We start from the raw sequence: 24,006 nt of genomic DNA on the forward strand, positions 1-24,006 counted from the left end.
AACCAGTTTTGATTTTTGTTTACCAAACCAAACCAATATTAACCTGAACCAGTTTTAAATTTTAAATCAGTTTATGCACTTCTATTGGTAGATGCAATTTCAATTAGCATGAATCCCCTACGTGGCCAATTTAGAGCTCACATTTAATTTCTTTTTGTTTTTTTCTTTTCGTTTTTTTTCCTCTTTTGTGTTCATTTGTTTTTTCCCAAATTTATTTGTAATTTAATATTTCTTTAAATTTTAATTTTAATTAATTTTGTTTGCTATAAGAATAGCACCCATATCAAATACTTCCAGCAACAAAATGTCAACAACCACAAACTACCAAACAACATCATCACCACCACCGTCGCTGTCACATGTTGCTCTACTCTCGAGTGGGGGAATGGGCCACTTGACCCCGATCCTCCGGCTAGCCGCCATGCTAGCTTCCCGAAACTGCCACGTCACTCTTATCACCGCCCAAACATCACTATCCACCGCTGAGTCCACCCACATTTCCGCTTTCCTAACCGCACACCCCACTATCAAAACCCTCAACTTCCACATCATCTCATACACGCCTCCCGACCCCACCACCGCAGACCCTTTCTTCGTCCAATACGAAGCCACGCGTCGTTCCGTACATCTTCTCTCTCCACTTTTATCCTCCACGTCACCACCCCTTTCCGCCATCATTTCTGACATCGCAGCAAGCGCGGGAGCATACCACGTGGCCAATGACGTCGGCTTACCACACTATATCCTTTCCACCACCTCGGCTAGATTCACCTCTTTTGTATCACACCTCCCGTCTTTAATCCAACCACATACAACTTCCATAAACATAGCCGAAACCCGGGATCAGAACCAGGTTCTGATCCCGGGTTTGGATCCATTTGAAATCTCCACTCTACCACCCCCATTCTTCACACCAAACCATATATTCACCAACATGGTTTTATCAAGCTCTTTGGCTATAAAAAAAAGCTAAGGCCATTTTGATCAACACTTTCCATGCATTTGAGCATGAAACACTTGAAGCAGTTAATGGTGGCAAATTAAATCCAGATTTACCTCCTTTTCTCTCAATCGGGCTGTTAAAACCACACGGGTTAGAGGTAGGGGATTCCAAACCGCTTTCGTGGCTCGATCAACAACCACCGAAATCGGTGGTGTTTGTATGCTTTGGAAACAGAACGACGTTGCAGAAAGAACAGATAACGGAGTTAGGAAAGGGTTTGGAGGGATGTGGGTACAAATTCTTGTGGGTGTTGAAATCCAAGATTGTAGACAAAGAAGATGTTGGAGAAGTTGAAGAATTAGTTGGAGATTCGTTTATTCAAAGGACTAGAGACAAAGGTCTTTCGTCGTGGCCTTTCATTTGGCACACCCCTCCCATAAGCACCCCCCGGCTCAGGTGGGACCAGAAAAGGTCTTTCGTTTTCTCCCCTTCGTCGGCCCTTGCCGCCTTCCTTAACAAGCCCTCGAGCCTCCTTTGCAGTGGCCTTCTTTTCTTTTCAAAACTAATACCACCTCTTTTTAAGAAATATCTTAAGAGAAGAAAGGCATTCTATCCCCTTTGTGTCTTTCTTCTAGGTGGAGCTCCCGCCATCTGCTAGCATTGTGGTTTGGAATCGATTCTTTATCAATAGCCCACCCTTTCTTTGAACCTTGTCAATGATCGAACTTAAATTAAAGATATGAACTGAGTGCCATTTGATGAGTAACTGAGAACAAAGGAGAGGGATATGGAAAGAATGAAGTAATGAAAGAGGAAGTCATTGCTAGTAGTAACGACTTGTCACGATCCATTGGTTCATAAAGAATCCATGTCCTAAGTGTATCAAAAAACATTATTTTCACTAAACATATATAATAAAAAAGAGTGAAAGGGTCCACCCCGAAACCAAGGGGTACTAACTAACAGCTGAGTCCTCTCCGAACCGCAGGAGATAGTTGCCCATCATACGGCTCACCAACTTCACTTGCCTCTATGGGGGCTCGCTCCGGGCAGGTTCGGATCACTTACAATACATGGCTCTACGAAGGAAGGGCTTGGGTTAGGAGCGTTTTCAATATGATTCTTTTCCTGTATTTGTTCGATGAGAAATGCGAGTCTGTTTTGTCCACTTTCTCCACCCCCCTCTATAAAAATGACAAAAAAGGTAATGGAATTACTTCTTATTCCCGTGTTTGATCTCTTCCATCGCGGCCTCGCTCCTTGTCACCTATGTTGAAGAAAGGTTTGGGACCCTGTAGAGAATGAAGAGGGGCCAAAGATCTTCCTCTCAACAGTGCTTCTCGAGGCTCCACTCTCCTCCCTGAATAAGTAAGGCCCCGTTAGCCTGGGCGAAGATGAGGATAAAGAGTAAGGATTAAAGCCCCCTTAGCTCTGCCAGGCACTGGACATGGGTTAGCTTTGTAAATGTGTAAAGCCAAGTTTAGTGTGGTGTAGTAGTAGGCACTTCTAGGCCCCTTCCCGGCTACTGGATCACTCCAGTGCTTCGAGTACTACGGACCCTCTGCCATCCATTGCAGCAGAGCCCTTTCATGAGCGGGGGAGGGCTAAGCACAGTTCTTTGAATCAAACGTTGAATGAAATAGATTCTTTTTTCGATATCAAAATAGAAATCGGATAGGATAGATGGATCTATCTTTCTCTTTATAGATATGACTATAAAAAAGGATTTTTCTAGTGAAGTAGCGTAGCAAAGAAGCCCCAAATCCTTTATTTGGCCAGGAAAGACTGCACTGCTTTGGGCCCAGGAAGTGAAGGGGATGAGCTCGGCTGCTTCTCCTCCAAACTTCCTTTTCTTCGTGCCCGTTCCGCATGCGCTTCGCGTGCCATTGGTGCTTTGCTCTCCTCTTATTCTTCATTGGACGGTTCGGATGGACTTCGCCGTTCTTTCCCAACTAAAATAGAAAGGGCTGTATCACATCGAGATGCCGATTCGTTTTCCGCCCCCAATGAGATGGGGAATTTATAACTCCCTATTTAGACTTTTGGGCCCTTCATCTTTCTGAATCGAGACCCGGCCCGGCTCGCGTCGTTCCAACAACTGGCGGGGAGCACCTCAGTATACGATCGCGTACAGTAACTGGGAGTCCTATTACACCTAAGGCCAACTTCAATTCACCAAACCAAGGTTCATCTCGTGTAGTGATTGTGGACCCGTACAAGGATATTGAGTAGACGGTTGATGTATCAGACTCGACCCTATATATCGTAGCATGCATTCCCATCCGTGTCGCAACTGATTCGGTAAGCTACGTGTCCGGTCCACAGAGAACTGCCTTCGGTCCCCCAAACTGACTTACTCGTGGCAACCTTCCGGCCGCCCAACGACCTATAACGCTAGTCACTACTCCCACTGGGGCTAGGAAGTAAGCCCCACAACCCAAAGCGGCGAAGAACAAATAGAATTTGCTACAAAAGCCGGCTAACAGGGGTATTCCTGCGTAGGAGAACATAGTAATGGAGAAGGTAATAGCCGAAATAGGATTCGTTTTGGCTAGAGCGCCCAAATCCACTATATATTTGACACGACTTTGCCGTAATGCTGAAACTATGGCGAATGCATCTATCGTCATTGATGCATAAATAAAGATACCAATTAGTAGTGATTGAATTCCTTCTATGGTTCCACACGAGAAACCAGTACGAATATAACCTACATGTCCAATTGAACTATGAGCTAGAAGTCTTTTGACTTTCGTTTGGGCCATGGCGGCCAGCGCTCCTAAGATCATAGAAGCAATGCTGCAGAAAAAGAAGATTTGTTGCAATGTAGCTCCATAAGAACCATAAATAGAAAGACGTGAAATATTAGCAAAAATAGAGATTTTAGGCGCAATAGAAAGGAATGTTGTAACCGGGGTGGGTGAACCCTCATAGATATCAGGTGCCCACATATATAGAGTCAAAAGAGATATGGAATCCGAAGGGGAGGGGGGTTTTCTTCGGGGCTCGAGAGATGGAATAGATAGGGCCCCACAAGTTTTAAATTCGCCGCTGGTCTATCGAGAGGTAACGAGGAATTCTCAACGAAAAAAGTGCTCTCCGAACCGAACGTGAAAGTCATTTTCCATCAGACGGCTGTTCCCGTAACTCTACTCTCGACTTGGATTATATATCCAATAAAGTCCGCTCTCGGCCATTCCACACTCTGCCTAGCAGAGGCGTGGTTATCTGAAGTGGATTATTTTTTTTGTAGTAGATGCCAAACCTGCTGCCCCATTGACTAAGAGGGGGGCGGGCGCAACAGCTACATGGACCCCTTCCTTTCTGTTGTTGCCAGCGCTTTCCCGAGCCGAGCCATAATTCTTGATTAGAAAGGACAGGCAAAGCCCGAAGGCTGCTATCCCAATAGGCCAGCGGGCGGAACGAGGAGAGGGCCCGACAATCATACCACCCCTCGGTCGAAAAAGCGTGTTCCCTTCAGATAAGACGCACCGTAGGCCATCCTCCGCCTTCTTCGTTTTCGATGAAAAATAAAGAAAATCTCGATCTCCGAAAGCCTTCTACTTCCCCTGCCGCATCTCCCTCCCTTCGTCGAGCCTTTCCTTTAATGGTTGGGGGAATCATTCCCTTATCTGAACTTGGCGGGCATTCTTTCCAGCCTGACTCAAATAGGAGGTGGGTTTGTTTGGTTTGAACATAGGCTCAAACATGATTTGAAGGGTCCTAGCTACGCCATGCGTTCAATAAAAAATCTGGAAAGGAAAGCTGCAGGGATGACAAAAAGAGAGCGCTTTCCTGCACTGAAAAAAAAAGGACCTAAGAGAAGAGCGTCTTCTCTTAGCTTTCTTCCTCCCACGCCCGCCGTCGCCCGGCCCCCCGCTTTAGAGGGGAAGAAAAATGGAGAGAGAAAGAGCAGATGGATTCTATCCCCTATATCGAACACTCATTCCTATCTATTGATAGAAAGATCTTCGTCAAATACCGGACTTTTCCTTTCTTTTTATTTTCTTTTTTCTAATTCCTCATATCCAAGGCAGCTTATCACAAGCACCCCGCCCCATACGACTTGTTGGGGGGCCGTTCGCCTTTTGAATCAAACAAAGTAAGTAGTAGGGGCTTCATAGCAACTTTCATTCTAAAGGAAAGCGAAGAACCCAGTTTTAGTCAATAAGAGCCCTACTTCCCTCGAAAAACTTCATCACTGAAATTCAAGCGCAAACCCATTTCTTAGTCACCGGGCTGAGCGCACCTTTGGTACTTCAGTAGGGCGAGCTCTTTGATAGTGACTTCTTTCGGGGCTACGAAAGGCTACTTCAATATAGAAAACAGCCGGAAACTCGAGAGGGTCGCCTTTGGGAGCGTTCGCTGGTAACCATCACGACAACATAAAAAGGAAGGAGTGAGGCTGACTGAATCCAATCCATAAACCCGGATACGAAACTAAGTTTGTTCCCTTTCGTCAAGTAGGTAAAGTAGGCATACGAACCACTTTAGCTTTGCCTTAGACTCTATTGGAACAAAGCAAAGAAGGAGGCGGAATGGATAAAGGAAAGGGACAAGGGCTGTCTTGCTTGGCGCGAAGGCTGCTAGTTCGGGGGTAGAGTATAGTACTAAAGGTCCTCGGACTTCCAGGCGGTTTTTCTTTTGGGCAGCTGTTCACCGTTGGATCTCGCCAATACAGCCCCCTATAGTTTTCGTTACCGAGATATCTTTTTTTCATTGTTCCCAGGTATTTTTTGGGTAATCTGCTCCCATGCTGCAAACAGTCAAATCTAAACTTAACCTTGTCGCTCTTCTTTCTTTCCTCGCGAGCAAGGAAGCACACCACAGCGTGCGTTGCATGATTCTACTGTGTTTTTTTTTACTTGACTGGGTGGACAGTTAACCAGAAGAGAACTTAGATTCGCTCGCCCGAGCGGCGTGCTTATCTTGTGTGACAACACTACAGAGCGAGTGGCTCTTCTAGGCGGGCAGATGTGTGACAATACTACAGAGAAAGCGGCGCTTTCGTGTAACATGCTATGGTCTCAACGCCCTTACGAGGTAGTGATGAGTTTCACGCGCTCTAAGCCCGGCCCGCGCGTGGTTAGGAAGATTGGCCGCAATCTGAGCGGTACCACCCACCCTACCCTACCACCTATAGGCGGCCGTCCGTCCTACAGCCGCCCAAAAAGGAACTGCAGTGATCTTGAATAGGGATCCTACAGCGATAGATAGAATCCCCATAAAAATACCACTAGATCGAGCACCAGTGATTTCGTATCTGGTCAAAATCTTGGCTAATTGATCAAAGTGGGTAGCTCCAGTAGACCCATAGATCATGGAACAAATAGGGTAGGTAGGCCCAACCACCACACTACACGTATAGACGCAAACCCCCCTCGTTACCGTACGTGTGACTCTCACCGCATACGGCTCGCACAAAGACTCCTAAATTCATCCCGAGCCTTTTCTTCCACTTCTCCTCTCCAATCCTCGAGCAAACTTGCGTTCCCCAGGCGCTATGAAATGGGGGTCTTTCCTTCGCCTATCGTATGTATCGGCTTGGCTTCATACCGAACCAAGGAGGCATTCTGGCGAGCGCGTGCGTGTAGGAAGGCCGATGACTATATAAGCTAAAAGACTACGACTACAAGCCAAGCCGGAAGCTACTCGCTTCTATTCTCGTTGGGATTGGATACGGATGGGGAATCTATAGATCGTAGTAGTTCGCCAACCTCTCTAACTAACATACGATATAATTGAACTTCACGGAACGGCCAAAGGAGCTTCGCTCGGTTGGCCTTTCTACGCTGACGAATGCTTCTTTTCTCTTCTCTGAAGTCTACAACAAGTGGGAGAGGCAGGATTCGAACCTATGTAGAAAAACTTCAACAGATTTACAGTCTGTCGCTTTTGACCACTCTCCCCTTCCCGGGCCGAGGCTCCCCTTCATAGCTTCTGGCGAAGCTGCGAGTTCATGAGCAAGTGAATGAACGAGCCATGTTTCTAAAAGGAGTGACCCTCTTTCTTTTCTTCCCTTTCCCTATCCCTTCAAAGCCCGGTTGGGCGCTAGCGCTTGACTAATTATAGAAAGTCAGGCTCTTCTGCTGAGCGAAGCTGCGAGCCTACCCTTCTCGAGCCTACAACAATAGCTTACGCTTACCAAGCCTAAAAATAGGGCTACAGCAAGCCAAGCAAGCTTTCCCCCTTCGTTTGTTGTGGGTCGCGCCTCACCGTAGGCACTGAATGAATGAAATGAGTAGAGATCTTCCTTCCCCCTTGCTAATTAACAAGAACTTCGTTGACACTAGTGGCGAAGAATCATTTTTAAAATAATAATAAATAAAGAACTCGGAGCCTAAAGATAAGTAAGTCTACAAGAAGCTGGCAGAGCTTTAGCCATTGGACCACATCGATCTATCCTACCTAAACTGTAAGCCTTTTCTTGTTCGTTCTTCGAATGAGGCTAGTGGAGACTAATTCCTTCCGGCTAATGAGGAGACTACTCCAGTCTTCCCATTCATTCCCATCCTTCTTCTCCCTAAGAATTGAACGAACCAAGTTCACCTATTCGAGATTGAGGAAGAAAAACCAACAAGAAACTTCCCACTTTTGATGTCCTGCGATTCTGCTAGTTTAGAAACTAAGGAGAAGGACAGGGGGCGCTAGGTCAGAAAAGCGAGAACTCTAATTCTCCCCAAGTAGGATTTGAACCTATGACCAGTCAGTTAACAGCCGACCGCTCTACCACTGAGGAACAACGGACTTAAGAAAGCCGACTCTCGTTCTTTGTACCAACCTATGACCGAACAAAAAGGAGTTCGTCACCCTCACATACACCGGGAAAAAGGTTACGATAACAAGCCCCTCCCCGGCCGGAGAGCCTCCAGGACAAGGAGGCGGCGATCAACCATCCACTCTCGAGATTCGTATTGATCAATTGATCTTCGCGTTCTGCCAGTTCACTAAGTAGACGGGCAACAAAGGCTGAAACTCTTCCTGCCAAAAACAAGAGACCCACTTCTCATCCTAGGAGTTAGCAGGTATGAAATAGTCCCATCTCCGTCTCTCCGAGTTTCTACTACTAAGTAGCACTTCTGCTATTCAATCAAAGAATCGATTCTTGAAAAAGCCCTATCTTATTACTAAAGCGCTATCTATAGGCATTCTTGCTCGTTAGCGCTTTAGTTTGATTGCAGCTAGCGCGCCCCTTTTCTTTCCACTTTCTCTTAGTCAAGCTTTGAAGCCCCTACTGGGATGAGATATTTGAAAAAGCGCAGGTTTGGAACCCTATATACAAGGGGCTGGTCTCGATCCCGCTTGGTGATGCCCCTCTGGATTATTGTTGACTCAACATTGATTTCGTGCTTGAGTTGGAGGGCTCTACCTCCATCCATTGAGTAAAGTAAAGGGAGGGTTTGCTACAGTGATTCGGGTGGTTGGTGGCCCCTTCGAGAGTTGCGGGTCCTTGCCGCTGCATGAGTGGTAGCTCACGCTCAAAAGTCCTCCGACACGAGTCCTAGTCGTTGCGCTGCGGTCCGTTTCCCGGCTTCGCTTGCGCGATTTGCACTTCTGATTGGTTCCATCCATCCCCAACCCTAATGAATCGAGTATGAAGGGGTCAAGCGGTTCGGGTTTTCGGTCGGTTCCCGTTTACCTTCCCCTCTCATAGTCCATTAGTGGGTAGGGTGGTAAACTTAGAGGCCGCCGGCCTCTCTTCAGACGTGTCTCGACAACCTGGCGGTTCTTCGGTCTCCGCTTTTGGGGGCGGGAGTGCTTGATCGCTGGGCTTTCCTTTTCCTCAACCAATTCGGTTGTGTTAGCCGGTCTAACCTTTTTTATGGGCTGTCTTGACTGGACAACGATGGATTGAAGGTAAGATAGATTTGAGTTCAAGTGGCACAGGACCTTCGATCTACCATAGGGTAGAATACTACCGAATTCATTCTATTGAAGCGTAACATTTCATTTCCTGTTGCATTTCTTTGGTTTGGAAGTTCCAGAATGTTGTCTGTGGATTTCCAGCCCCCTAAATTATATGCCAAAAGATTGATTCAAGTTCCGCGCTGCTCACCACTCCTCGAGGCCAAGGACGGGGTCGAACCGTCATTCCAGGATTTGCAGTCCGATACATTTCCATTATGTTACCTAGCCAAACCCGCCACCTCATGTGCCAAAGTAAAATGGTTGTTCTTCCTTCCCCACTCCCTCTTTTTCGACATATGCGGCGGCGGGTTACCAGAGAAGAGGGGACAACTTCTTTCTTCTTTGCATTGCTCAATCTTCCTTTTCTGATTGAAAATAGCAAGCCACTCCACTACTGGTACAGAGGCCAGATAGAAGGTTGCTTATATGTTCAGGCTCGAAAATCTATCTTTTACCTCTCCTCCCTGTCTCCATTCTGATTGATTCGCTTCTTCCTTCGCGCAAGCCTTTGGTTCGCCCCTTGTTGTGTTGCATTTTCTGCTCCTCCGCTTCAGTCTGCCTTCTTCGGATAGCCGGGGTCCGACGTTTATTTCTGATTTCATTGTCAGCTCCAGGTTTTGGGCGGCCCATCTGGTTAGTTCAGCTACACTGCTGGAAGCCCCTGCGGTTGTTCGGCTGCGTACTCCCCGTCCGCCTATCTCACACTCCCAAAGCATCTTTTTTTCATATTTCATTTTCCTTCGCCCGTCCATTCCTTTCAAGCGCCCTTAGACTCGTTACGTTGTTCGAATGAACTCGTTGGCTCCGTGCTCTATTCTGTCGGAACCCCGGTTCGTCGAGAACCTTCTCTCATAGATTCCCTTCACCAAGTCTCATCGCCAGCAATCCGCTCTTATCCCTTGGTGTCAAAGGGCGAGTTCTTTTCTTGTCTTGCCCAAAAACTTTCTTTATTCTCATTGGAGAAAGACTCTCCCTCTACTTTATTTGACAGGGGCGGAGAATAGCACTCTATCAATAACAAGAAAAAAGTAGCAATTCCGTTTCAAATGGTTTGAGCTTGGAAGCAACCTGCTATCTATCGATAGGCGAGAACAGACTGCTATTGGCTGCTTCGCCTATCGATTCGATTATGGCCGGCTTGGAGACATCAGAGGAAGACTATCATCTCTATCCGGGTACGATCATAGCATAGCTTCATGCAATTCGATCATGCTTCAGACGATTTGGCTAATTATAAAGACTTCTTTACTAATTCTATTAGACTTCTTCTATTATAAAAAGAAATGAGAAACTTTAGGCCTGTTTAGCGCCTTTCCAAAGTAAACCTAAAAAAACCTTTTCTTTGGGAAGTAAGGACCGAGTGAAAAATGTAAAACGTCCGCTAACGCCCACGGGAGAAGATCTTTTTTAGATCAGCAACGAATGTCTTGTATCTATGAAGAAAGATTTATCCCTGGGTTAAGACCCTGAATGCCATACCTTGCTGAAGGCGATTCACGAGAGAATCGCGCACAGTTCCCTTTGGCCGAGATGTGAATGCCCATGATTTGCTCGGTATAGTGATGGATTTCATGGCCGACGTCTAACTGGCACGAATACGCTATCCTAGATGGAAACGACTTCCCCGCGGAGCATTTTCTCTTTCGTCCTCAGACGTTCGGACCTTTTGTTTGATTCCGGCACTTGCGTTCTCATGCCCGGAACCCTCGCGACTGATTGGGAGAAAGAGCGAAAGCGAGAAAGATGGCTTGTTATCCATCGGAAATCAAAAGGAATTCCACGGGGATTGCCTTCTCTTCTAATATATATATATATATATATATATATGTATGTATATTTATTTCATTATTAACATCCAATCCCATGCTAATAAGAAAAACGAGCGATTGCTAGTCAGCTTTCATAAAAAAATGGTAGGGACTGAGGCTCTGAAGGCTTTACAACTTTCTTCAATTAGGGAATAGCGCAGATGGATCAATCACGCGGTTCTGCAGCGTCCTCCAACTCGCTGTCCGCTCCCTTTCACTTTCTTTGCTGGACGGGAAGATGCGAATCGGGGGAAGGCCTTCCCACCACGCGAAGTTGAAACCTGGCCGGAGAGGAATTAAAAACCGGTAAAAAAGCCCTTCGCAATCGAAGGTGAAAGCGGGAAAAAGACGACGAAAGCCTTTTTTTTCTTTGAATTTTCTTTTATTTTCATTCCGGATAAAACCTCCTTGAAGTATCAACTAATGGGGGAGGCGTGAGATTATACAACCCGCCCTTTCTTTTTTTTCACAAATAGTAAATTTAGGATCTAATTCGGATATCAGAAGGATTACCATATATAACAACAAAATTTATCCGCCGATTCCTTCGAATTTAGCCTCCCAGTCTGTCATTATACCTCGAGAAGTATAAATAATTACAATCCCCATCCCACCTAAAATTTAAAGAGTTCGTTGATAGTTAGAATAGATTCGTAGACCAGGTCGACTGATCCGTTTTCAATTTTGAAAAGTTCTGTTAGGTTCTTAGTAGCAATCGGCGACCTTTTTTTCTTTTACTTCACAGAGCTTTTCGTCTCCTTGATAGCTGGAAGTTCTCCAAAAGTATGAAAAGCTGTTGGACTTTGTACCATCCATTCCGGTGTGGTTGGATTCTGTTCAACAGCCCAAGGACTTGGAGCGCATCTTTTGTTGTTTCCACTGCTTGAAGTGATTGTTACGACCACGAAGAAACGGCAAATCCCAACTACAGATATATAAGAGCCAGAACTGCTAAGGGCATTCCATCCAGCGTAAGCATCTGGATAATCTGGAATGCGACGTGGCATACCCGAAAACCCTAAGAAATGCATGGGAAAGAAGGTCGGATTAACCCCGAAAAAAGTGATCTAAAAATGGATTTGACCTAAAGTTTCAGGATATGTTCGACCAAAGATTTTACCTACCCAATAGTGAAATCCTGCAAATAAAGCAAAAACGGCTCCCATAGAAAGTACATAATGGAAATGTGCAACCACATAATAAGTATCATGTAGAGCAATGTCTAGCCCAGAATTTGCCGGAACTATTCCAGTGAGCCCCCTATGGTGAACAAAAAGATGGACCCTACAGCAAATAACATGGGTGTTTTGTATTGTATCGAACCCCCCCACATGGTAGCGATCCAACTAAAGATTTTGATTCCAGTGGGGACAGCTATGATCATGGTAGCTGTGGTGAAGTAGGCACGGGTATCAACGTCTAAGCCCACAGTAAACATATGATGAGCCCAAACAAGAGATCCAGGAACACCTATACTGATTATGGCATAAACCATGCCTAGATACTCGAAGACCGGTTTTCCCGAAAAAGTAGAAACGATATGACTTATGATACCGGATCCAGGCAGAATGGGAATATACACCTCTAGATGACCGAAGAACCGAAAGAGATGCTGGTATAATATGGGGTCTCCCCCTCCAGCGGGATCAGAAAAGGTTGTATTAAAGTTTCGATCGGTTAATAACATGGTAATTGCCCCTTCCAGTACCGGAAGTGATAATAAAAGTGGTAATGCTGTCACTAGAACGGACCACACAAATAGGGGTGTCTATGCATAGTCATTCCAGGTCCACGCATGTTGGAGATAGTTGTTATAAAATTGATAGAACCAAAAATGGATGAAATACCAGATAGATGAGGACTAGAAATTGCTGAATCAACTGCTCCTCCAGAATGGCTGGTAATACCACTTAAGGGCGGATAGACCGTCCACCCAGTGCCACTACCCACTTCTACTAAGGCTGGGCTTAATTGGAGCAAGAGACTTGGTGGCAACAACCAGAATGAAATATTATTTAATCGTGGAAATGCCATGCGCACCTATCAGAATCGGAACAGACCAATTACCAGATCCACCTATCATCGCCGGCATAACCATAAAAAAGAACATTAAAAAAGCGTGAGCCGTTATTAAAACATTATAAAGTTGATGATTCCCACCAAGAATTTGATCACCGGGTCGTGCTAATTCCATACGAATCAGTACTGAGAAGCATGTGCCCATCACTCCAGCAATGGCACCAAAGATGAAATATAGAGTCCCTATATCCTTGTGGTTAGTGGAGAACATCCATCGGACCGGATTTGTCATAAAATTGAGATTCTTTCGTTTTCTTCCTTATCAGAGAGGGGCCCCTTGTTGAGCGGGGCTTCTTTTTGAAAAAGGGGGAGTGAGGGCTTTCCGGGCCTTCCCCAACCACTAACTTCCCAAGCCCCACCCACTATGTTCTAAAAGGCGGATGGTGCTAATGAAGAATTCACTAGTCACCCCATAAGTAGCAAGATCATTTACAGTATCCAGCAAGATCTTGAGGTTATTAACATTCTCCTCCTCAATAACTTGGACTGTTAATTCGTGGATGTTCCAATTAGGGCCTAGTGGGCAATTCTGCCGATTTAATAAAGCCAGTGTCAAAGTGTCGATAGCTTTTTTGGAATCAACAAGGGCCTGCTGCTGGGCAGGAGCGTCTAGTTGTCCAACAAGGTTTCCCAAGTTTCGGACAAGCTTACTTAGTGAGAGTATGGGTTCCATTGATAGTAAAAATCATTATTGTAGTTCTGCTTCTTGCTCTTCCAATTCAATAAGACTTCTTTCGCCGGTTGGTCCAACCAAGAAAGACATGGGAATTTTGGGCGTCAGATTCTTCTTCTTCTCTTACTTACGATATTTCGAGTTGGATGAACAGATCGCTCCTATTTAATAAGACATTAGATTCTCATTCATCAATAACTCGACTTCCAGCTTCTCGCATGGAAGGGTCCGGTCCGGAAGAAGAGGAAAAGGAGTACACCTCAAATCAAGGCAACGCGCGCTCAATCCATCTATCCTGTCTGATTGAGAAAGTCTTTAGGTTCCAGAGTTCCGACCTATAAAGGAGTGAAATCGCTTCCAAAGACTCAGCGATAGGGTAGGCCGTAGTGACTACTCAGATAGAAAGCTTCGGAGGAAGCTTTCTATCTTGTTTTCTCCTCCACTGTGAAGGCTTTTCTCTCCGAAGGCATACAAAAAGCTCTTCCACGCCTAGCATCGTACTTTCCTCTACTCGTGTAAGGTAAGTCCTCCTTCTCTTAGGAGAATCACTCGCTGCAAGAAAATCTTTGATATGACCTATGAATATTTCAGATCTCTTTCTTAAAAGAATGCCTCTTTTTGAACTTTCTGATAGTTAATAGTACGTAGCCAAACCAAAGGCTGGAAAGAGCGTTTAGACTACTTATACCCCTCACTGGGAATCAGAGAAAGGAGAGGATAGGACCGGTATTAGCAGAATAGATGGCTTGATGGTCTTTAGTAAAGACTTTCACAGAAGGAAACGAATGGTTTAGCAGGAGCTGCATAAGTCTCGGATAAAGGCTTCACCTGTCAGGTATTCACCAGCTTTTATTTCTTTAGTTGCAGTATCGTGAATATCCTCTTAATTCAACTGGAAAGGTTTTTCTCAGTAACAGAAAATAGTATCATAATCCACTCCTGATGAGTTATAAAAGACCCTCTCCTACCAGCTGGAATCATTAACTCCAGATTCTTCTACTGTTCCCGGATGCTTTAGCTGTTGAGGCTAAGAAGGCTACTAGCTGAGGACGAAGGGCTCACTGAACACGAACCGAATTATGATGCTGACTGAAAAACTGGTAGACACATCAAATAAACTAGGATGAAACATAGGATTCGGTGGATGATTCGGCATCCTTTCTTAATTGCGTATATAACGGTAGCCCTTCCAAAATAGTTTAGTAGGCTAGGAAAGAAAGAAGAAATGATAGAGCGAAATGGTTGGTTTCCCAAAGGGCTATCTGATCTGATCATGGGGGGGATAGCACAAGGGTTTAAGGCATTGGTTTGCTAAATCGACATACAAGAAGATTGCATCATGCATGGGTTCGAATCCCATTTCTTCCAGTCTTTTCCTACTGAACACTTTCCTGCTCAAGATAGGGTACTAGAAAGGGATCATACGAAGGCTATGTCTTTTTTTAGAGCTAGCCTGATTGACTTCTAAACTAAAGGGTTTCCTTATATCTAAAGTGTGCAGTGAGGGATCTTTATATTCTAGGTAGCCAGTCTTTATTTCACTCGAACCAAGCAATGCCCAAAGAGTCCCCTGTCTTTCTTGGTCGGACCAAGCCAACTATTTCCGACAAGTCTTTCCTAATTTTTAGAGCAAGAAGCGGAACTACAAGAAAGCTTTCTTTATCTTTATGGATAACCAATTCATTTTCAAATATAGTTGGGAGACTTTACCCCAGAAATGGGTAAAAAAATGGAAAGATCGGAACATGGGAATAGCTCTGATACCAATACGGACTGCCCATTTCAAATGTTGTGCTTTCTTCAATTGCATACCTATACAAGGGTTCAAGTTTCGATCGATATTTGCGGAGTTGATCATCCCTCTCGAAAACTAAGATTTGAAGTGGTCTATAATTTACTGAGTACTCGGTATAACTCACGCATTCGTGTACAAACCAGTGCAGACGAAGTAACACGAATAACCCCGGTAGTCAGTCCATTTCCATCAGCCGGCCGGTGGGAGCGAGAAGTTTGGGATATGTTTGGTGTTTCTTCCATCAATCATCCAGATCTACACCGTATATCAACAGATTATGGTTTCGAGGGTCATCCATTACGAAAAGACCTTCCTCTGAGTGGATATGTGGAAGTACGCTATGATGATCCAGAGAAACGTGTGGTTTCTGAACCCATTGAGATGACCCAAGAATTTCGCTATTTCGATTCTGCTAGTCCTTGGGAACAGCGTAGCGACGGATAATTCAGAATCAGAATAGGTCCAGGGGACAAATCAAAAGGAAATGTTATTTGCTTCGTAAGAATAAGAATTCACTTCTATGAAAGACTTTCACGGGAATTGTCTTGATCGTCGGATATCTTTGTTAAAATAAAAAAAAGGAAGAAGTGTTATCGTCTGCAATTCTTCCCAGTATGGAATGAGTAAAGAATCAAGCTACAAGTTTCGATCTATACGAAAAGCACGGGTTTTTTTTCTTTCTTTCGGTTTCATTGATAGCAGAATATCCTGACTCTATAGGGGCGCTAGCGCTTTACTAATAGAATAAAAAAGAAAGGGGGCCTTAAAAACGTAATAGGCTGCGCTGCTACTCTAGGCTTGCTTCTTCAAGCTCCGCCCCATTTTTTTGAAAACGAAACTAACAAGCAATCAAACAAACTAAAGCGCTAACGTTTATATTACTTAGTAAAACAACCTTTCGCGCTAGGCGCTCACTTTTTTTGTCTGGGTGGAAGCTGGCGGCGGGGCTTGCTTAACCGGATACACGGAATTGGGATCTCTGTCATAGGCAAATCTTTCTATCGGGAAAGCCTCGCTTATTCAAATCAAAGGGTTGATTATTTAGAACCTTGCTCCTAAGATAAGTAAGAAAGCGTTGGTGGGATCGGCGGGATGATGATGAGTATATAGATCAATAAAGAAGAAATGGCAAGATAATTAAATATCGACGAAGGTGCATTGCCGTTGTGGAAAACAGGGCAGGGATTCTCTACAATGACACTGTAGACCAAATGAAAGGGATGTAGCGCAGGTTGGTAGCGCCTTTGTTTTGGGTCAAATCACGGGTTCCAATCCTGTCATCCCTACCTATTCTTCTCCTCTGGGCAGTCACGAGGGATCCATTGAGATCGATTCGGACATACATCATTTTCATTTTCTGAGACTTTATGCATGTTTAGTTTTGGGGGTACAAAAAGAATCCTTTTCTTTTTAGTCGTATCTACTGTGATAAGAAAGCGTTCTTAGTTTAGTTCGGTAGAACGTGGGTCTCTAAAACCTGATGTCGTAGGTTCAAATCCTACAGAGCATGATTCTGTTCTTGTTAGGTCTAACTAGAATTCAATAACTTCACTCATTTGAACAGCAACCTGAAGTGAACCTCCTGCGGATAAAAAAAGGAGGAAGTGAAGAAGCCTATCTTTCTAGCCCTAAGTGAGCCATAGATTGTAAGTGAGCTTTCGGGGAGTAGAGAGCGAGCGTAGAATACCTGTGGAAAAATTCTTTCTTTTTTCAATTTTTTGAAAGGGAAGAGACGCTTCTCGCAAGCAGCAACCATCTATATAGCGAGAGAGATCCCTTGTCTTTGTCGCCTACCTATGTATAGAATAGCACGATAGAGGCCCTAATCTATAGCAAGAGTCTAACCGCCTGCATTGATGGACTGAAGCAGGAATGAGAATAACCTAGTCTCCTTATGATTATGAAGTAAAGCAATGGAAGAGAGGAAACAGGCATAACCGGGAACCATCTACGGCTTGAACACTCCTTATTGCCTTTCAATCTCGACCTACGCTTGGAGGGAATAGTGGCTTTCTTGTAGTAAATGAATCAGAACATATAGGTAGCAACTATCTCGAAATGGATAAGTAAGCTCCCCCATTTTTTCATGAGTATGGGTGAAAGGCCCGCTTTCACCTACGACTTTCTCATCAGAGAAAGAGGTAGTGATTCTAGGACTAGAGGGAAGTTCAAGTCGACCAATGTGATAGGCGAAGAACTAACTTCTCTGGTTTCCGTCAAAGGATTCGGAGGTAGGGGATGACCTGTAATGAATTTGGCTGTTCGGGTTAAAGGGAATGGCCTCGTCGAAATCATCGGCTTTCTGCCCAACGCCACGGCCGTGGCCCTATTATTTAAGAATATTTACGGATGTATAAGGCCAGCATAGGCTGAGTCTAATTCACCATCCCGGGATTGAGTTCTGACCATAAAATCTACTATCATGCTTGGATGGAAGGAGCATTCAAGATTCTCGAGGTTGGACGGAGGCGCCTCTTCTCAGTCGGGAGTGAGTTGTGAATTCTGGTGATAAGGCTTGTGATGTTTGATCTAAGATATTCGGAATCAAGATCCGGATAGAATTGTTGGCTTTCTCAAGAGCTTTCTCGGTCGCTCCTAATTCCTATCTCGGTAGCTTCATCTTCTTCGGGAGCTGAGAATGCTTCTGCTGCCGAACCGGGAGGGACAAAGAGGCTTACTTGCCTTATTTCAAAAATGGAAAACACGTCTTTCTGGTGGGGGTACAGCCAAATCAAGAACATTCTATAGTTGTGGACCGAGGAAGATTCGAGGGACTACGCGCTTTCATTCCCTTACAGCTGCCTTACAAGCCCTTCCACTGCCCTCACTCCCAATCGCCCCACTATCTGCTAGTCTGGTTCGACTCGAACTTCTGTCATGTTAAGCTTCCTGACCTGCTTTGTACCAGCCGGTATTTAGTGTACTTCGGGGTGAGCTCGCTCTAACGTCGTGCCGGGTCACAACGAATGGAACTTTTATAAGGCATGCACAATTGGACAAGCTGCTTACCGTGGCCACCTACCGCCTTCCCTTAAGGTCATCGTCATGATAGAACTCTCAAACGGTTGTCAAGGATGGCTGTAATTCAGGAAGCGCTTGTAACGTGAGTGAAGCGGATTGAATACACACTTGTCGGGGTGAACTATCGAAAAAGACCCCCCAAATCGGCCATGAAGAAAGGAACCTCACGTCAAAAGGGTTTGGCTGATGCACTACGTCCCAACGATCGTTGGCTAACACTAGATTCCAGAAATGGCTTTGTTTTGTCATTCTGGTGTTGTTGAGGCAGAAGGCACACTTGGATTGGAACTGATGCTGGAGGTGAATCCGCTAATGTGTCAGGTGAGGTCATACCACCAAAACGGCATACTTGAAACGACAACCCACTGAAACCGCACTAAAGCTTTGAAAGAGACGTTCCCCTCATCCTTAAAGTAAAGACGGTTACCACGTCTTTCATTAAGGGAAGGCGCTGACTAGCCCTACTCAATAAGGATGTAGGGTCTCTTGAGCGCTTCATTGAGCATTTATATTTCCTATCCCGTCCTTACGCTACGCTATCCATAACCATAAGGTTGACCTATAGCCCTCTCTTCTCTCTCTTTGTCCACGCGAAGATTCCCCTTGGTCATGTAATAGAAGAAAAATGGGAAGACCTCCCAGTTGGACCCAGACTGCGATGGTAGTGAATGTGGCCTCAGCTCCCACAAATGCAGGCTCCCAAAGCCTTAGACTGAGATAGTACCACAAAGCAGGGGTTAACGTAAATGACTCTATAGAAGTCCTCTCCCGCTTGAAAGCTAAATAAGGAGGTGCCCCAAATCCCTGCATTCCATTCTTGGCAGAGGTTCCTTCCATCTAATCCCTTGAAGTACTTCGCCCACCTTCGAAGAGTTAAATAAATGATCATTCAAAGCAGACTAAAGGCATAGGGCAAAGGAGCAAAAGCCATTGCGCTAACGAAGTTTTCTTGCTAGGGCTAGCGCCTTTAGTGTTCCCGACCGCCTGCCTTTCGGCCTTAGCATTCCAAACAACCAGTAGTGTGACCGATCTGTGTTCAAAACAACCGATGACGCTAGCGACGACTTGTGGGGCCCCCTAACGCCGAACAAAAAGGACTGGTGCTATAACGACGAGTGGTGTGGTCCTAACAACCTACTATGGTAACGACAACTCGTAGTGGTCCTAACTACTAGCAACAACCACTACGGCAAGCGCCACAACGACGATAACGCTAGACCTTAATATAGGCTTGCGAAGCAACCGCAACTACTTGTAGGTCCTCCCCTTACATTACAGTCGAGTAGCTTTCACTCCTTCGCTTGCAACGTGCGGTTGGTTTACCTAACGCATGGCTTCCCCAACGCCAATAGTCGCATGAGTTCTCCTAGACCATAACCCATGCCTTGAAACAAACCGCATGATGCGTTCCGGAGTTGCCGTAGTTCTGTTACCGCCTTGTCGTCTTGGATTGGGAAGGACACGACACGCTCATTTCAAGGACACTCAATTTCAGGCTTTCGAAGCTCTGACGCTTTCTGTCGCATTTGTTCTATCTTTTGTTTACCTATCATTTTCACTTTCTTTAACCGTACTTAGGCAGCTCTTCGTTCGTTCGGCAGAGGCGTAGAGCTATCTACTTTTGGTCGCGACTGGCTCTGCTACGCTAGGTTCTCCCTATGGCGCTATGCATCATTCCCTTCGGTCGAGCGAATCCCCTTGTTCTCCCTTTGTCAGAGGTCGAGCAGCTACGCTCTCGTTGGTCGAGGTTAGATCCTCGTATGTCGCCACTCTCGTCACTGGGTGTTCTCACTTTTGCCTTGTTATCTCAGGACACTCTGCCAGGTTGTTCCTTGTTGACCGGCCTTGTGATTCTCGTTATAGAATGTAGTGCCCAACAGTTTAAAGGAACGGGTGAAGTCTCGGGATCCGCTCTAGTCGAGTAAGAGGTTTCCCCTGTAGGGTAGTCTCCGTATCAGTCCATGGACTAAGGCGCAATTGCCTTCTTAGAGCCAGTAACTTCGTACTGAAAATTGGAGAAAAAAGAGTAACAGAGGCATCTTCCATTCATCTCGATTTTGGTCTTTCTGCACCATATTTTGATCTCCCTTTTCTTCTATCCGGAATTCCCAACAAATCCTTGACTCCTCGAATACAATGGGATTTCACACCTAGCGAATCTTTCACTCTACCTCCTCTTATTAAGACTATAGAATGTTCCTGCGAATTATGACCTTCGCCCGGAATGTGAGCAAATATATCATATCGATTGCTCAACCGTACTTTGGCTATCTTATGTGGAGCTGAATTAGGTTTTTTCGGTGTTCTCGTTGGTACACGCGGGCATACTCCTTGCTTCTGGGGACATTTATCCGAAGCTCGAGTACGGTCCGTGCGCCGTTTTTCTTCTCTACCATGACGAATCAATTGATTTAATGTAGGCCTCGCACTCTTGACTTTTGTCCTTCCCCCCGATTTTTGCCTTATCGCTAGTGGTGACTCCCGATCCGAAGCACCCCTTTTCTATTCATAGAGAGATCCAATCGTCAAAATCAATAAAAAGGCCATCATGGATCAAGATCCAAAGGGATCAATCTTGTTGGGAGGTACTGCCCAAGGAAAGGAAAAGGTGACTTCCGGATCAGGGATAATAAACAAAATAGAAACAAGATAAAATCGTATATCAAAACAACTTCTGGCATCACCGAAAGGATCGAAACCACATTCGTAGGCCGACAATTTTTCTGGATAGGTCGAACTATTGGAAGCAAATGAAAAAGGAACACTGAGTGGGATCAAAGAAACTAGCGGACTGATCACTAAATAGATACAAATAGGTGCAAATTCTGACATCACCACAGCCCACTTTGTTTTCTCGCTCCTTGCTCGCGGAGCGGCATACCGAAAAAAAGATAGGATTTGAATCGATGACTTAAGCCCTTGCGCTATTCCCCCCTGATCGCATCGTAGATAGCAGTTAGAGTCAGTACGCTTTCTATTATCTTTATATTATATATGAAAATAGATAAGAAAGGAGGGCTGCCGAGGCCCGGAACTTCTCCGAGAGGTTCCTTTCGATACTCTGCGCACAGAAGCGATATCGAACATCACTTATTGTCATTTCTCAATTGATGATACTTCATTTAGCTACTTAATAAGATAAGAAGATCCAAAAAAAGATCAAATAACGGAAGGTGGAAGGTCGATTAGGAAATGAGCTTTTCAAATCAAAGAATTCGTTGATTGCGAAGCCTTCTTTCAGATAAGTTGTTTATAAAAAAACTCCTTAACTCATTAACTCAGGATCGGTAAAGGCCTTACTCTATTCCTTGTCAGGAATAGCGGCCTTAAAGCTTCTACTACTATCGACTATCTAAGTCTCGGGAAATCGGGGGTTTTGTCGGGAAATCGGTGTCTTGGTGGTGCTACGAGATGGCGATTTATCGTATAGAAGAATGGATCCACGGACCTTTTGATTGACCATAGATGCGAACCGAATGACCGCTACCTAAGAGAAGATAAGTAGTTCTTCTATCGTTCAAGAGCAAGGGGAGAACAGGTAGCGGCTTGCCTAGATCTCGTATTTCCCACGTAGTCCGTCGAAAAAACCAACAATTCTCCTCTCAAAGTAATAGAGAGATCCTTTTATTTTTCCGGTATGTAGCTCCGTGAACAAGGAGCGCATCATCAGAGCAGGGCGAAAACGAACATAGGATCATGGCCCTTTTCTTCTTTCTTTTGCTGCTGATCTCACATCGAGAGCAGCCCCTTCGTGTTCAGGATGATCGGATGAGAGATCTTCCTCCGACTCCGATAAATCGGTCAAGCGGGAGGCTACCCTCGACTTACCTCTCTCTAGAAAAACCCCCTCCCCAGAGGAGAGCATAAGCTCCAGGATGAGTATGCCCTGGATTACCGGATTCATTCTCGTCCTGATCCACCATGAAATTTTTTTTGAAATAAAAATGATAGGAGAGGGCTCGTAATGATCTTTGAGAAGATCACAAGGTGCTGAACATGATAGGGGGGTCTGTAGGTTTTTGTGAAAGGGATGCTCTTCTCATGTTATTGTTGAAAAGAAAAAGCGATTTCCTCTATTTGATGTCGATTCACCCACACTTCCATTACTTGTAGAGGGGGGCTAACTGCTTGCTGGATGGGAGCTATATGAGCGGTAACGTCCACGTACGGCTCTGTGAGAAGGACGGTGGACATAAATGGCCTTGTTGTACCTCACTCTCGTCTTCAATGGGGTCTGCTCTTTCTTTTTTGGGAGAGTATGCCAATATGATCTTAATGAGGTGCGGGGCTTTGCATCTGACATTCGTTGGGCTTCCCTCTTCGGGAGCCTGCGTCCTGGCATTTTTGCGCAATAAACCCCTCCGGCCGAAGACTAGTGGTAGGTGGTCCCGCGGAGCTTTCGGAAAAGGGTAGCCTAGTGTGTAAACACAGCAATGAACCGCGGCGAACCCCCAGACGACCTATCTAAGATTAGGGGGGAGATCCTCAATAGTGATGACCCTTTCACTCTTCCACAGACTGATACATGTACCGAATGCTCATACGGGAAAGTTGACTCCTGGGTCTGGAACCTGGGGGTTGCTCCGATAAATCCTTTCTTTCTCGTCCACTCAGGTGGGTGCGGACACACCTGCGCGGATTACAGGTGACAGTTACAAGAATGGTGGGGAAGTTAACAGTACCCGATGACATTCAGGGATGGATGTAGACCCATCGGGCAGGGATAATCATTCCGGTCCTGGGAGAGGTGGCGACCATTCTCAAGAACCAAAAAGACTGAGCTGGGGGGAAGCCCTATGACTCACTGAAACGACGGCAGGAGGGCCCTTGATCTATCAATATAGGGAGAAAAAAAGGGCTTTGCTCCCCTTTACAATATAATATGAAGAAAGAAATAAGGGTCGAAGTTTAGACCGCTCACAGCAGTTCTACCTATAGAAAGGATCATGAAAGAGGCGATCAGAATAGTACTCGAATCCATTTACGATCCCGAGTTTCCAGACACATCGCACTTCCGCTCAAGTCGAGGCTGCCACTCGGCCCTAAGACGGATCAAAGAAGAGTGGGGAACCTCTCGCTGGTTTTTGGAATTCGACATCAGGAAGTGTTTTCACACCATCGACCGACATCGACTCATCCCCATCTTTAAGGAAGAGATCGGTGACCCCAAGTTCTTTTACTCCATTCAGAAAGTCTTTTCTGCCGGACGACTCGTAGGGGCGGATAAGGGCCCTTACTCCGTCCCACACAGTGTATTACTATCGGCTCTACCAGACAACATCTACCTACACAAGCTCGATCAGGAGATAGGGAGGATCCAACAGAAGTACGAAATTCCGATTGTTCAGAGAATAAGATCGGTTATATTAAGGACAGGTCGTATTGATGACCAAGAAGACTCTAGAGAAGAAGCAAGCTTCAACCCTCCCCAAGACAACAGAGCCATCATTGTGGGGAGGGTAAAGAGCATCCAACGAAAAGCGGCCTTTCATTCCCTTGTTTCGTCGTGGCACACCCCTCCCATAAGCACCCCCCGGCTCAGGGGGACCAGAAAAGGTCTTTCGTTTTACCCCTTCGTCGGCTCTTGCCGCCTTCCTTAACAAGCCCTCGAGCCTCCTTTGCGCCGCCTTCCACACGAAGTTTTAAGAAGTCTAATTTCAAGAATTTTAATCTTTATAAAAAATTTAATAGAGATTCGGGTTTTATAAGTTATTTGGAAGAACCAGATTTTCGTCGAGCCTTAATCAAAAGCTCTAGCCGTATTCAAAGGCGTAAAATG

General features: G+C 45.3%; 5 pseudogenes across 1 annotated transcript in view; 2 read left to right on the forward strand and 3 right to left on the reverse strand.

Annotated features, from left to right (window-relative positions):
* The first annotated feature begins 304 nt into the window (after nt 1–304).
* The window catches only part of LOC143612812 (UDP-glycosyltransferase 13-like), a 28,710-nt pseudogene continuing 5,008 nt past the window's right edge, over nt 305–24,006 (forward strand). Inside the window, exon 1 of the transcript XR_013149998.1 lies at nt 305–1,341. The product of XR_013149998.1 is annotated as a UDP-glycosyltransferase 13-like (transcript). The remainder of the gene's footprint in view (nt 1,342–24,006) is intronic.
* LOC143612801 (NADH-ubiquinone oxidoreductase chain 2-like) lies at nt 4,153–5,710 on the reverse strand (annotated as a pseudogene).
* On the reverse strand, nt 20,269–21,532 carry LOC143612817 (uncharacterized; annotated as a pseudogene).
* LOC143612814 (uncharacterized) lies at nt 21,876–22,919 on the reverse strand (annotated as a pseudogene).
* LOC143612818 (uncharacterized) lies at nt 22,810–23,873 on the forward strand (annotated as a pseudogene).

Source organism: Bidens hawaiensis, unplaced genomic scaffold (genome assembly GCF_021521415.1).
Source record: "Bidens hawaiensis isolate Kalapana, Puna unplaced genomic scaffold, B.hawaiensis_p1.1 tig00035560_1, whole genome shotgun sequence".
In the NCBI taxonomy this organism is placed as follows: Eukaryota; Viridiplantae; Streptophyta; class Magnoliopsida; order Asterales; family Asteraceae; genus Bidens; species Bidens hawaiensis.